The sequence below is a fragment of the Bos indicus genome, chromosome 5 (assembly GCF_029378745.1).
Source record: "Bos indicus isolate NIAB-ARS_2022 breed Sahiwal x Tharparkar chromosome 5, NIAB-ARS_B.indTharparkar_mat_pri_1.0, whole genome shotgun sequence".
In the NCBI taxonomy this organism is placed as follows: Eukaryota; Metazoa; Chordata; class Mammalia; order Artiodactyla; family Bovidae; genus Bos; species Bos indicus.
Window position 1 is genome coordinate 93,390,192 of NC_091764.1, and position 12,012 is coordinate 93,402,203.

General features: G+C 37.9%; 1 non-coding gene across 1 annotated transcript; it reads left to right on the plus strand.

Annotated features, from left to right (window-relative positions):
- The first annotated feature begins 260 nt into the window (after positions 1-260).
- On the plus strand, positions 261-333 carry TRNAN-GUU (transfer RNA asparagine (anticodon GUU)). Its single transcript has one exon. It is a non-coding gene; the product is annotated as a tRNA-Asn (tRNA).
- Positions 334-12,012: the final 11,679 nt, after the last annotated feature.

Consider the following 12,012-nt stretch of genomic DNA (forward strand, 5'->3'; position numbering starts at 1 on the left):
TGGTGTCAAAACCAATCTTAAATCAAAGTTTAGGGGAAAAAAATCAAGGTTTATGAATTTAAGACTTGATGACAAAAGTAAGCAGTGTTAGTCAAGTTTCAATAGTGACATTCTCAAAAGTGTCTAAGTCCAATTATAAGTCAAATCATTATGCTATATATTTCACCTTATACAGTGCTGTATGTCAATTATATCTCAATAGAACTGGAAAAAAGATTTAAGTTTAATTATTTACAGCAGAGAAGCCTTTCCTCTTGGGCTTCCCTGTGGCTCAGCTGGTAAAGAATCTGCCTGTTATGCAGGAGACCCAGGTTCGATCCCTGGGTTGGGAAGATCCCCTGGAGAAGGGAAAGGCTACCCACTCCTGTATTCTGGAGAATTCCATGGACTATACAGTTTATGGGGTCGCAAACAGTCGGACCTAACTAAGCTACTTTCCCTTTCATATACAGCAGAATCCTTCATTTTTCTTCATACTCATTATGCTTAATCTAGACAGCTATTTACAGATATCAGGGTTCTGTGAGAGGAGTAGTGGGGCAAAGATCATGCGCCATTCATATGTCTATTTTTTCTTTTTCCAGAGCACAAAATTTGACAGCTTCCTTTGAGATTCAGTGTGGCCCTGTTGACTTCTGGCCAACACTTGTGAGCAGAAATCAGAAATGTTACATGTCTTTAAAAAATGTAATAACTGTAGCAATCAGTGTATTATGCAAATTAATCATTCTTTTTTTCTTTTTCTTTTAAATTTTATTGAATTATAGTTATGTTAGTTTCAGGTATACAGAAAAGTGATTCAGTTATGTATATACATACACGTGCTCAGTAGCTCAGTTATGTTTGACCCCCTGTGACCCCATGGACTGTAGCCCTTCAAGCTCCTCTGTACATGGGGTTTTTCTCAGGCAAGAAAACTGGAGTTGGTTGCCATTTCCTCCTCCAGGAGAACTGCCTGATCAAGGCATCAAACCCGCATCTCCTGTGTCTTCTGCATTGGCAGACATATTCTCTTTACCACTGTGCCTCTTGTAAAGCCCATATATACATTATACATACACACATACATATATACATACATACACACACACACATATATATATATATATATATATAACTTTTCTCAGATTCTTTTTCATTATAGGTTATTACAAGATATTGAATATGGTTTCTTATGCCATACAGTAAGTCCTTTATGTTTCTCTATTTTATATATAGTGTATATCTGTCAATCCCATGTACTCAGATGTGTGTGCTCAGATGCTTAGTCGTGTCCAGCTCTTTTTGACTCCATGGAACCCACCAGGCTCCTCTTTCCATGGAATTCTCCAGGCAGGAATACTGGCGTGGGTTGCCATTCCCTCCTCCAGGAGATCTTCCCGACCCAGGGACTGAACCCACGTCTCCTGCACTGGCATGTGGATTTTACCACTAGTGCCATCTGAGAAGCCCATACTCCTAACTTATCGTTCATAAGCATAGATGCAATTCAGTTTTCAAATATACACAAATATTTCCATTAAAATGAATTTTCACCCTTACAGCCAGAGAGACCTAAATAGTTAAAAAACTGAGAACACATACAAACCAAAGGGTATGAAAAAGAAAAGTGGAAAGAACTCAGGTTGAAGGGGTAAGAGATGTAAAATTTGGGGTAACCAAGCCTACCTATCACACTTTACGGACTAAGTGCTCTATCCAATTCACGTAAATGTTAATCAGTTATATTTAGATCTTAAAATATAAGATGGGCGTAGAGTTGAATCTGGTTTATCATTCTTTCCTGTCAATTGCATTTTCTTCAGAATAAAATGAATAGAGAAACAGCTTCATCTCTTCACTTTGCTTTTCATAGTTTTTGAGTTCAAAGCATCCCACTTTAAAAAAACAAAACAATCTCCTAGTGGTCAGTGGAGCTTTTATTCCTTGTCCAAGCACACACCATGTCACCACACTTCACTTTGCTGTTATTGAAATTCAAGTCCAATAAGGAAGGCTCCTGGCTTCCCTAGTGGCTCAGTTGGTGAAGAATCTGCCTGCAATGCAGGAGACCTGGGTTCAATAGGGCCCTGAGTTGGGAAGATCCCCTGGAGAAGGGAATGGCAACCCACTCCAGTATTCTTGCCTGGGGAATTCCATGGACAGAGGAGTCTGGTGGGTTACTGTCCATGGGGTCACAAAGAATTGGACATGACTGAGGGAATAACACTTTCACTTTCACCAAGGAAGGCTTCTAGTTTCATGGTTAGGGTACATCTGGAGGCCAGGTTGGTCACACAGACAATTCTCTGATAAGAGGCAATGATGATACATGAGTATAGTATTTCTTATTTGCTTTTTCCAGGTCTGTGGAACACACAGCACTGCTGTATCAGGTAAACACGTGCATGGGAGAAAATGAGGCACGAACTCAGAGAAGGAAGTCAAATGGAAATCAAACGGACTTTCTCTTTGAGAATTCTTGTCTTCATTTTTAAGGTTATCCAATCGTTTCTTTAATTACATCACATATATTGGATTTCCCTGATGACTCAGATGGTAAACAATCTGCCTGCAATGCAGGAGACCCAGGTTTGATCCCTGGGTTGGGAAGATCCCCTGGAGAAAGAAATGGCAACCCACTCCAGTACTCCTCTCTGGAGAATTCCATGCAGCCTGGTGAATGCTTATTTCATCACTGACTATGGGACCGTGAGCAAGTTCAGTTCAGTTCAGTTCAGTTGCTCAGTCGTGTCTGACTCTTTGCGACCCCATGAATCACAGCACGCCAGGCCTCCCTGTCCATCACCAACTCCCGGAGTTCACTCAGACTCACGTCCATCGAGTCAGTGATGCCATCCCGCCATCTCATCCTCTGTCGTCCCCTTCTCCTCCTGCCCCCAATCCCTCCCAGCATCAGAGTCTTTTCCAATGAGTCAACTCTTCACATGAGGTGGCCATAGTACTGGAGTTTCAGCTTTAGCATCATTCCTTCCAAAGAAATCCCAGGGCTGATCTCCTTCAGAATGGACTGGTTGGATCTCCTTGCAGTCCAAGGGACTCTCAAGAGTCTTCTCCAACACCACAGTTCAAAAGCATCAATTCTTACTTAACTATTATAAGCTTCATCTATAAAGTGGGTATAAGCGTGGGAGCAGGCACATGTGTGCTCAGTCATGTCTAGCTTTTTGCAACCCCATGGACTATAGCCCGCCAGCCTCCTCTGTCCATGGGATTTCCCTGGCAAGAACAGTGGAGTGGATTGCCATTCCCTTCTCCAGGAGATCTTCCCAACCCAGGGATCAAAACCAGGTCTCTTGCATTGCAGGCAGGTTCTTTACCATCTGAGCCAGCAGGGAAGCCCCCCAAAATGCAGGTTAATCATTGAAATAACTCATATACTCTTAGTTTCAGTTGCCCCTAAAGCAAATTTCACTCCCCTCTGTTATTTTATCACGTTTATTTTATTTCACTATTACTTAATTATTCAACATCCCACCCATTTATCCTACATCATCTTCTTCTGAATATTCTCTCAAATCTCTTCCACTGTGCAGGTAGGTAAAAGAATCACCAATCTCCATATGATTTAAGAGACACCCCAGAAAGCTTCTCGTTTTACACTATATCCATTATCAGCCTGAGATAGATCCTAAAAGTTACCTTTTCCAAGTGGTTTATTAAAAGACTGCATCATCAGACCTATTCAAACACAAAAGCCTCACATGTGTGCATTCATTTAATTACCCACTCAAGAAAGACATATTTTTAAAAAATCCATTGCAATTTAATCTGAACGTGGATATGAGATTACTTACCAATGATGGAGGTTAGAGAATGGTGACTAGAAGTGATTAAACTGAAGGTGATTCACAACAAAAAGCACAGCACCCAGAACATGAAGCATTGCTCCAAAAAAGCTGACCTGAAGTACACCCCATCATGGGAAGCACAAGGCAGTCTCAAGCAGTGTGGAACTGGCACACTCAGGAAGAGAGTGCCCAGCAGTAATAGAGACCATTCAAAGTGGGGAGAGAGCTCTTAAAAGGAAGGCAGAGTATATGAGACAAAATGTTTAGCAACTTCCCTTTGACTCTAGATCCGTCTGTGTTCAGGATAGCTCTCTCACCCTGCCCTCCGTGAACTCTGATCCTCCAACCAACCATATGGCTCCTAGTGAAAGTGAAAGTTGCTCAGTCGTGTCCAACTCTTTGCGACCCCATGGACTATACAGTCCATGGAATTCTCCAGGCCAGAATACTGGAGTGGGTAGCCTTTCCCTTCTCTAGGGGATTCCCAACCCAAGGATTGAACCCAGGTCTCCTGCATGGCTCCTACAGTTCTCTCGATTTCTGATTTCTTCAGCATAAAATTACTATGCCAGGCTTTTTACTCAACATTTTATCAAGGAGAAATGGGTTCAATCCCTGGGTCAGGAAGATTCCCTGAAGGAAATGGCAACCCACTTCAGTAATTTTACCTGTGAAATCCCATAGACAGAGGAGCCTGGCAAGCCACAGTCCATGAGGTCACAGTGAGACCTGACTGAGCAACTGACACTTAACGCTCATTGAATAAAACTAGCTCAAGTGGACATTTACTCTTTCATCCAAACCATTGTAAGGGGACACTGTAAGAAACCAAGGCTGTAAGAAATCAGGCAACCCAGATGTATTAACATGTCATCCTACTAACAACTAATCTTTATTGAGAACCCCTCTATACCAGGCACTATGTTAAATTCTTTACATGGACTATCTCCTTAATCCTGACATCAATCTTACACACGAAACGTCTTCCGTTACTATCTTCATCCACTGAGGAAACTGAGGTCTAGAGAGATTTAGTAACATGTCCAGTTACTTTGGGTCTTCCCTGGTGGCTCAGATGGTGAAGAATCTGCCTGCAAGGCAGGAGACCCAGGTTTAATACCAGGCTTGGGAAGATCCCCTGGAGAAGGAAACGGCTACCTACGTCAATATTCTTGCTTGGGAAATCCCCTGGACAGAGGAGCCTGGCGGGCTACAGTCCATGGAGTCACAAAGAATCGGACGTGACTAACACACTTAGCCTTTGGTTTCTACAACACAAGTGGTTAAAAGCTGTAGCATTCAGATTCATAAAACATGCCTCTTCCAAAGCCCCATGTGAATAATTAGTCCTGTTTTAGATTGTTTAAGCAAAGCCCCCCTGTAGAATTTCCCCGTAGGAAAGACATGACCCAAGGCCACATTCAAAGTAAACTTTCCCTTTGGCTTTATGTATATCATCAACATCCCGAGGGCTAAAGATGTAGTTGAGAAGCTGAGTTCCAGAATCTTTTGAGATATTCTAGCAAAAACCTGCGCCCCATTCTAAGTCAGATAAGATTCTGCACCTTAACTCCATAGCTCTTGGCATTCTCTTCCCACTTTTTCTCCACCACTTCTCCACCATTCCTTAGGAAAATCCAAAAATAAAACTTGGTTCTATATTCCAAGGTTAAATAAATCTTAACTAATAAAAATCAGACAGAAAGGTTTTAATTCCACTTCCTTCCTCCTGTATCACATTGTGCCAAATTAGAGGGGCAGGCAATCCCAACACCCCCAAATCATGGGATCAGCAGAAAGTTTCTTAGATGATGGTGTTATCTTCACACATCTTGAGATTTAAAATTTGTAGGAGGTTGGGAATCCTCAAGAGTTTACTACCCTTTATTTGATTAGGAAGTGAGTAGAAAAGACAAATAGGAACTGATTAATTTGTGAAAAATTGTCTTGAAATTTTGGGCTTCCCAGGTGGCCCAGTGGTAAAGAATCTACCTGTCAATGCAGGAGACATGGAGATGCAGGTTCGATCCCTGGGTAGGGAAGATCCCCTAGAGAAAACAGCAACCCACTCCAGTAGTTTTGCCTGGAAAATCCCATGGACAGAGGAGCCTCACTGGCTACAGTCCATGGGGTCACAGAGTTGGAACAACTGAGTGACTGAGCATCCATGCACGTCATGAAGTTTTAATAGACACATAGTTTTAACCATTTTATAATTTATAATAATGGGTAGGCCAGAGTTGTTACAAAAACTTAGTCATGCTCTGGGTATACAATACTGTCCCAAATGGCTTTGGAACCACTTAGATTTCTGTTTGAATTCCAGCTTTCTTCTTCTCTCTGGGCCAGCAGGATATGTCATGTAGCTCCCTTCAACAAGCCGCTGCTTACCACTGAACATGGAGACTTCAAGATGTACTTAACCTTGATGGAGGGAGACATTGTATCTAATAAAGAGGAATCAAAATTCCAAATTACTGCAAAGCACTGCAGCAGGCAAGCTGCAATTCCAGTCATATGAAACCTCTGTTTACAGTAAAATGATGATATGATTCATGATGACTCTAATAGAAGGACTCAACTGCCTACCTAGTCATATTCCATATATTTATAATATATAATTTCATTTTCATACCAGCTTATTACACATATTAAAGCAATACTTTTCCTTGTACAGCCAAGATTCATTGATAAAACAATGAAGTGAACTAACACCCTTCCTAAATAAAGTTTCACCAATAGCACCGTATGTTAATGGACCTATTTCATTGTTAATGTGACTGACTGCTTATTGATTCTTGCAGGAATCTAGCAAGGGCTTCAGAGTACAATTTAGTTTGGAGAGCTCTGGGTCCAACATCTATGCTCAATTACAACTTTCAGAAGGAGAGATCAATAAAATTTAAATTGCTTATGGTAATCACAACTTCAAATCATTGCGATCAGCATAAGCAATCTGCTGACCCCAGCCAAGCTCCTAAATTGAAACTTGTAATGAGTGGTCATTTAGTTTGGGTCCATTCATATTATTTTGGAGGCAGGTGATGAACAATTAAAGATCAGCCAGCACCTTCTCTGCACAACATCCCCATCTTTATTCCCAAAGTATTAATATGCAGTAACCCTTGGGTTCATGCTTTTGCACTTCTTTAATGGGTATTCTGTATGAATAAGCAATTATATTTTCTATTAAACAATTTCAGTGTAATTGAATTAGCAGTTATAATATTGCTAGGGCAAGCAAAAGCTTTCCTAGGGAAAAATTAAGTGATATTGGGTAGTGCAAATTAATTTATAGAACTGAAAAATGTAACCAATTAAATAGAATTGCCTTTGCTCCCCCCACCCCACCAAAATACAATTAAGCAGCACATTGTTTCAAAGACTATGTTTCAGAGCAATTTGTTTTCAATCATAATAGCTGTTTTTCATTCATTATGAAAAGCTGTCTATTATAATGAAAATTTCATAGGCAGTTTTCCTTGACAAAGCAGGTTGCAAGTTTAAACAAAGATAGCCTGCAGATTACTTCCTTGATAAGGAGTCACCTTAGAATTACATTTTAATAAATCATTGAAAATAAATCTTCTGCATTACAGCATGAAGGTTTAGAAAAAGAAAAAGCAAATAGAGAGAAACTAATCAATGGAAATCTCCAGCTGCCAATATAATAACAGATGGACCAATGCTAATATATAAAGTGTATTACACTCACACACACAGCCAAAAAGAAAAATGTAAGATAAATACCACGGAAGTCAACTGTCACAAATGAGACTTGAGTAATAATCCCATCTTTACCATTCATCATTCCTACTGGGCCTCCTCCAAGCACTTTGCTGAATTATAAACTAGGGTATTTAGGCCACATATTTTGCAATCGAATAAGATGGCCATCTTTAGATTACTACTGAGATTTAAAGCATCCTACCAAACTTTTCCAAACAAAATAAAATATAAATATATACACATATATGTAATGTATGTGTATATAATACATATAATATATGATATATATTAATATGTATATAGTTAGAAAGGAATTTAAAACTGTTGTTGGAGCAACTGTAAATATTTAATAAATGTGCATTAGTAAGAAATTTGTAGCAAAAATATTTAGTAATACCAATGTCATCTCTTTTATGAATGCCTGGATCTGAAAAGACCACAGGTCTGTCCATGTGAATTCCATAAAAAAAGAATGGTTTAGATTCTTTAGAATTGTTTAGATTTTTGGGATAGCACTTAAAAGGCTTTTATGTAGGGAATGACCAGTCAGGTTTCTAACTTGAGTTCACTGAAGGCTGACTGGAAGGGCAGAGTGGACCAGAGCCAAGAAGGCCGGGTAGTGACTCTGAATTAGTTCAAGTTAGGAGGTGAGCATTTAAATTAAGGAAGAAGTGGAGAAGGAAAGGAAGTCATCAGTTTTCAGAAGCTAAATTGACAGACTTTCACTTTTCATTGGCTGTGGAGAAGGAGACGACTCGAGAATAGCTTGAAGGTTTCCATTTTGAAAAAACTGAAAGTCTGGTATCACTACTTATGAATTAGAGATGTAGATCAAGGTGTATGCAGAGGAGGTGACTAAGTTCATGTGTTAATTATGAGTATTTCCAAAAGACTCAATTAGATTAATGTTATTCCTGGACTCTCTGCCTCTGCTAAGACAATAGTGATTGAAAAAGGCATTTATTACAGAAATAACTACTGATGTTCTTAGGTAAGTTAATCATCAAATAATCTCATCTACCTTTTAAATCAGTGTGAGTTAGGTTCATTGTCTGTGAGGCTGTGGCTTCAGCCCTTAGAATTTTTTTGCAACCTAATAATATAGCTAATCTTTGGATTGGTACTAAGGTTTAAAGGTATACTAACAATTTTCTCAAAATAGAGGGTGAATATATATTTTATTCAGCCTCTAAGATTTAATGATACACACAGTGAATAATGCTTGGAACCTGTAGGAAACTTCATCTAACATTCAGAAAATAGTTGACAAAATTTTATATTCACCTAAAGGAAGTGGATATCAAAATTCTCCAGTTGGGAACAATAGTGAAGCTAAGTGTTTCTAGGTTTCTAAAGTTGAAGAAACTATTAACTAGAAGGTTTAAATTTTTTTTTTAATTTTAAAAATAGGGAGACATCCTGGAGCCTGGCACAATATCTGGTACAGAATAGAAAGTCAATAAATGTGAAATATATATATATTTATATTTTAAATGTAACATGAACAGCTACTCATACATTTTAACTTGCCTGAATATTAGAAGCAGTTATCTATGTATTTTCAGTTCAGTTCAGTTGAGTCGCTCAGTCGTGTCCGACTCTTTGCGACCCTATGAATTGCAGCACGCCAGGCCTCCCTGTCCCTCACCAACTCCCGGAGTTCACTCAGACTCACATCCATCAAGTCAGTGATGCCATCCAGCCATCTCATCCTCTGTCGTCCCCTTCTCCTCCTGCCCCCATCCCTCCCAGCATCAGAGTCTTTTCCAATGAGTCAACTCTTCTCATGAGGTGGCCAAAGTACTGGAGTTTCAGCTTCAGCATCGCCGCCCGTGCTCTATTTATGTATTTTAGTATCAAGCAAATAAAAACATTTAATAACTCAGTATAACTCTAAACACTCACACTATACTTATTTACTCATCACCTATTCTGTTTTAATAACTTACTCCTAAAAATTTTTATGGTTATACAATATTAACAATATAGTTCATATTTGAATTTTTTGAAAATAGACAATTGCAAAATATATAAACTTCATGGATAAGAAAAGTTTTCCATGAGTTTCATGATCATTAGAAACTTAACTTTCTTATACCTGTTTCTGGAATTTTTAAGATCTGATGAGACATGACAATAGACAATGAAATGTTTTTCTTCTTACACAGTTATCTCATTTATCCATTTTCTTTAATAGACTATATTATTCACATGATGAGGCTTTTTGATTCTGCTGTTTCTTTTCATTCTGTAGCATCATCTGCTTTATCCTCTGAGAACTCCCCTATGCTATTCAGCATTCCCATAGACACAATCCTTGATGTACTTTAACTGAAAATTTCAGTTCACTTTATCCAATATTAAGTACCTACCATGTGCTGCAATGGGTGAAAAAAAGTTAAATTAAATTCTTTCTTATATCATTTCTTCCTCTTTGGTGATATCAATGACTACCATATGTTCCAGCTATCCTACTTCTGGATATTTACTTGAAGTTAATTTGAAAAGATTATGTGTATCCCTGTGTTCACTGCATTATTCACAATAGCTGAGATATGAAAACAACCTACCTGCCCATTGATGGATTTGGCAAAACTAATACAATATTGTAAAGTTTAAAAATAAAATTAAATTAAAAAAAAAAAAGAAGACGAGCTATATATATGCAGTGGAATACTACTCAGTCATAAAAAGATGAATTGTTGCTATTTGCAACAACATGAATGGACTTGAGGGTATTATGTTAAATGAAATGTCAGACAGAGAAAGATAAATACCATATGATGTCTTTCATATGTAGAATATAAAATTAATAATAAATGAACAAAACAAAAGCAAAAGCATAGATACAGAGAATAAAGTAGTGGTTATCAGAGGAGAAGAGGGCTGGGAGAGGTCAAAGTGGGTCAGTTGTATAGTGATTGATAGAAATGAAACTTGGTGGTAAGCACACTGTAGTGTATACAGAAGTCAAAATATACTATACACATAAACACATAATACTACAAACCAATGTTACCTTAAAAAATCAGGAGTGACATTGCTCTGAAAATTCAGTGGACCTTTTACTCTATAGCTTCTAAACTTCCCTTTCCTCATTTATAAAATGGAGATCAAAATAATACCCACTTGGAAAAGAATAAATACATGTATATGTATAACCGAATCACTTTGCTATGTAGCTAAAACTAATACAACATTGTTAATCAATTACACTCCAATATAAAATAAAATAAAGTAGTACCCACATTATAAATTTGTGGAGGGAAAAAAAGGCAATGTTTTCTATAAACACTTTAAAACAGTCCCTGAAACATAGAAGGTATTTAATCAATGTTGACTTCTATTTTCTTTGTATGGATCCATTTTTCAAACCAATATGATAGATTATTATGGACTATGTATGCTTGATACACTTACATCTAATTATTGTCTTTAAAATTCTGTGAACAAATGCCTTCCTGTAGCCAATATCAAAATTTTCATTCCACCATATTTATACCTACTTAGTAATCATTGCAGACCATGGGTTGCTAAAAGTCAGATAGGACTGAACTACTTCACTTTCACTTTTCACTTTCATGCATTGGAGAAGGAAATGACAACCCACTCCAGTGTTCTTGCCTGGAGAATCCCAGGGATGAAGGAGCCTGGTGGGCTGCCATCTATGGGGTTGCACAGAGTCGGACACAACTGAAGCGACTTAGCAGTAGCAGCAGCAGTAATCATTTACTGCAGCCTTGGCCCAGATGATACAAATATTCGTAAGATCTGTATCAAGTATAGAATTTTAGTCCAATAAATACTCTCTTCCTTCATCTTTTCCTAATGTGAGACACCTGACACTAACTTTTCCTGGTTCTCAAATCTCCCTAGTCTTTCCTCCTTGTCTATTTAAATTTACTGACCATTTTTTAATATTAACTACAAATTGTATCAATGAATCAACTTTGCTGCCTTGAATTCTTCTTTACACAACTTTTTTACTCACATGGGGTGTTTTTTTCCAATAGGAAAATTATATCTAAAATGATTTATCCCTGATCTCTTCCTCTACATCTGTACAGGTTATTTTGTGATATCAAAAATCAAGTTTGTGAGACAGCTTAGTAATTGTTGAGAAACAAAGGACTTTAGGGTCAAATAGACCTATCTGATTCCTACCTATGTAACTTATCTGCATGACCTCGGTCAACTTATTTGACATCTTTGTCCTTTTCTCATCTTTACAATGAAAATAACCGTACCTACTTTTGAGGGTTATGATGAGGATAAATTGAGAGAATGAAGTAGAGAGCTTTGTACAAAGCCCTTGTTATCTCAGTATCATTAGAAAGAGAAGAATTGAAGGGAGATTAAATTATCGCTATTTAAATATTGAATTATTGAATATATTGTTCTTGTATGCTTCCAGAATTTTCTATATACAGGACATGAACTATGGAGTCCCAACTTTAAAAATCTTAGCAATTTAATTTGAATATTAGAAAAA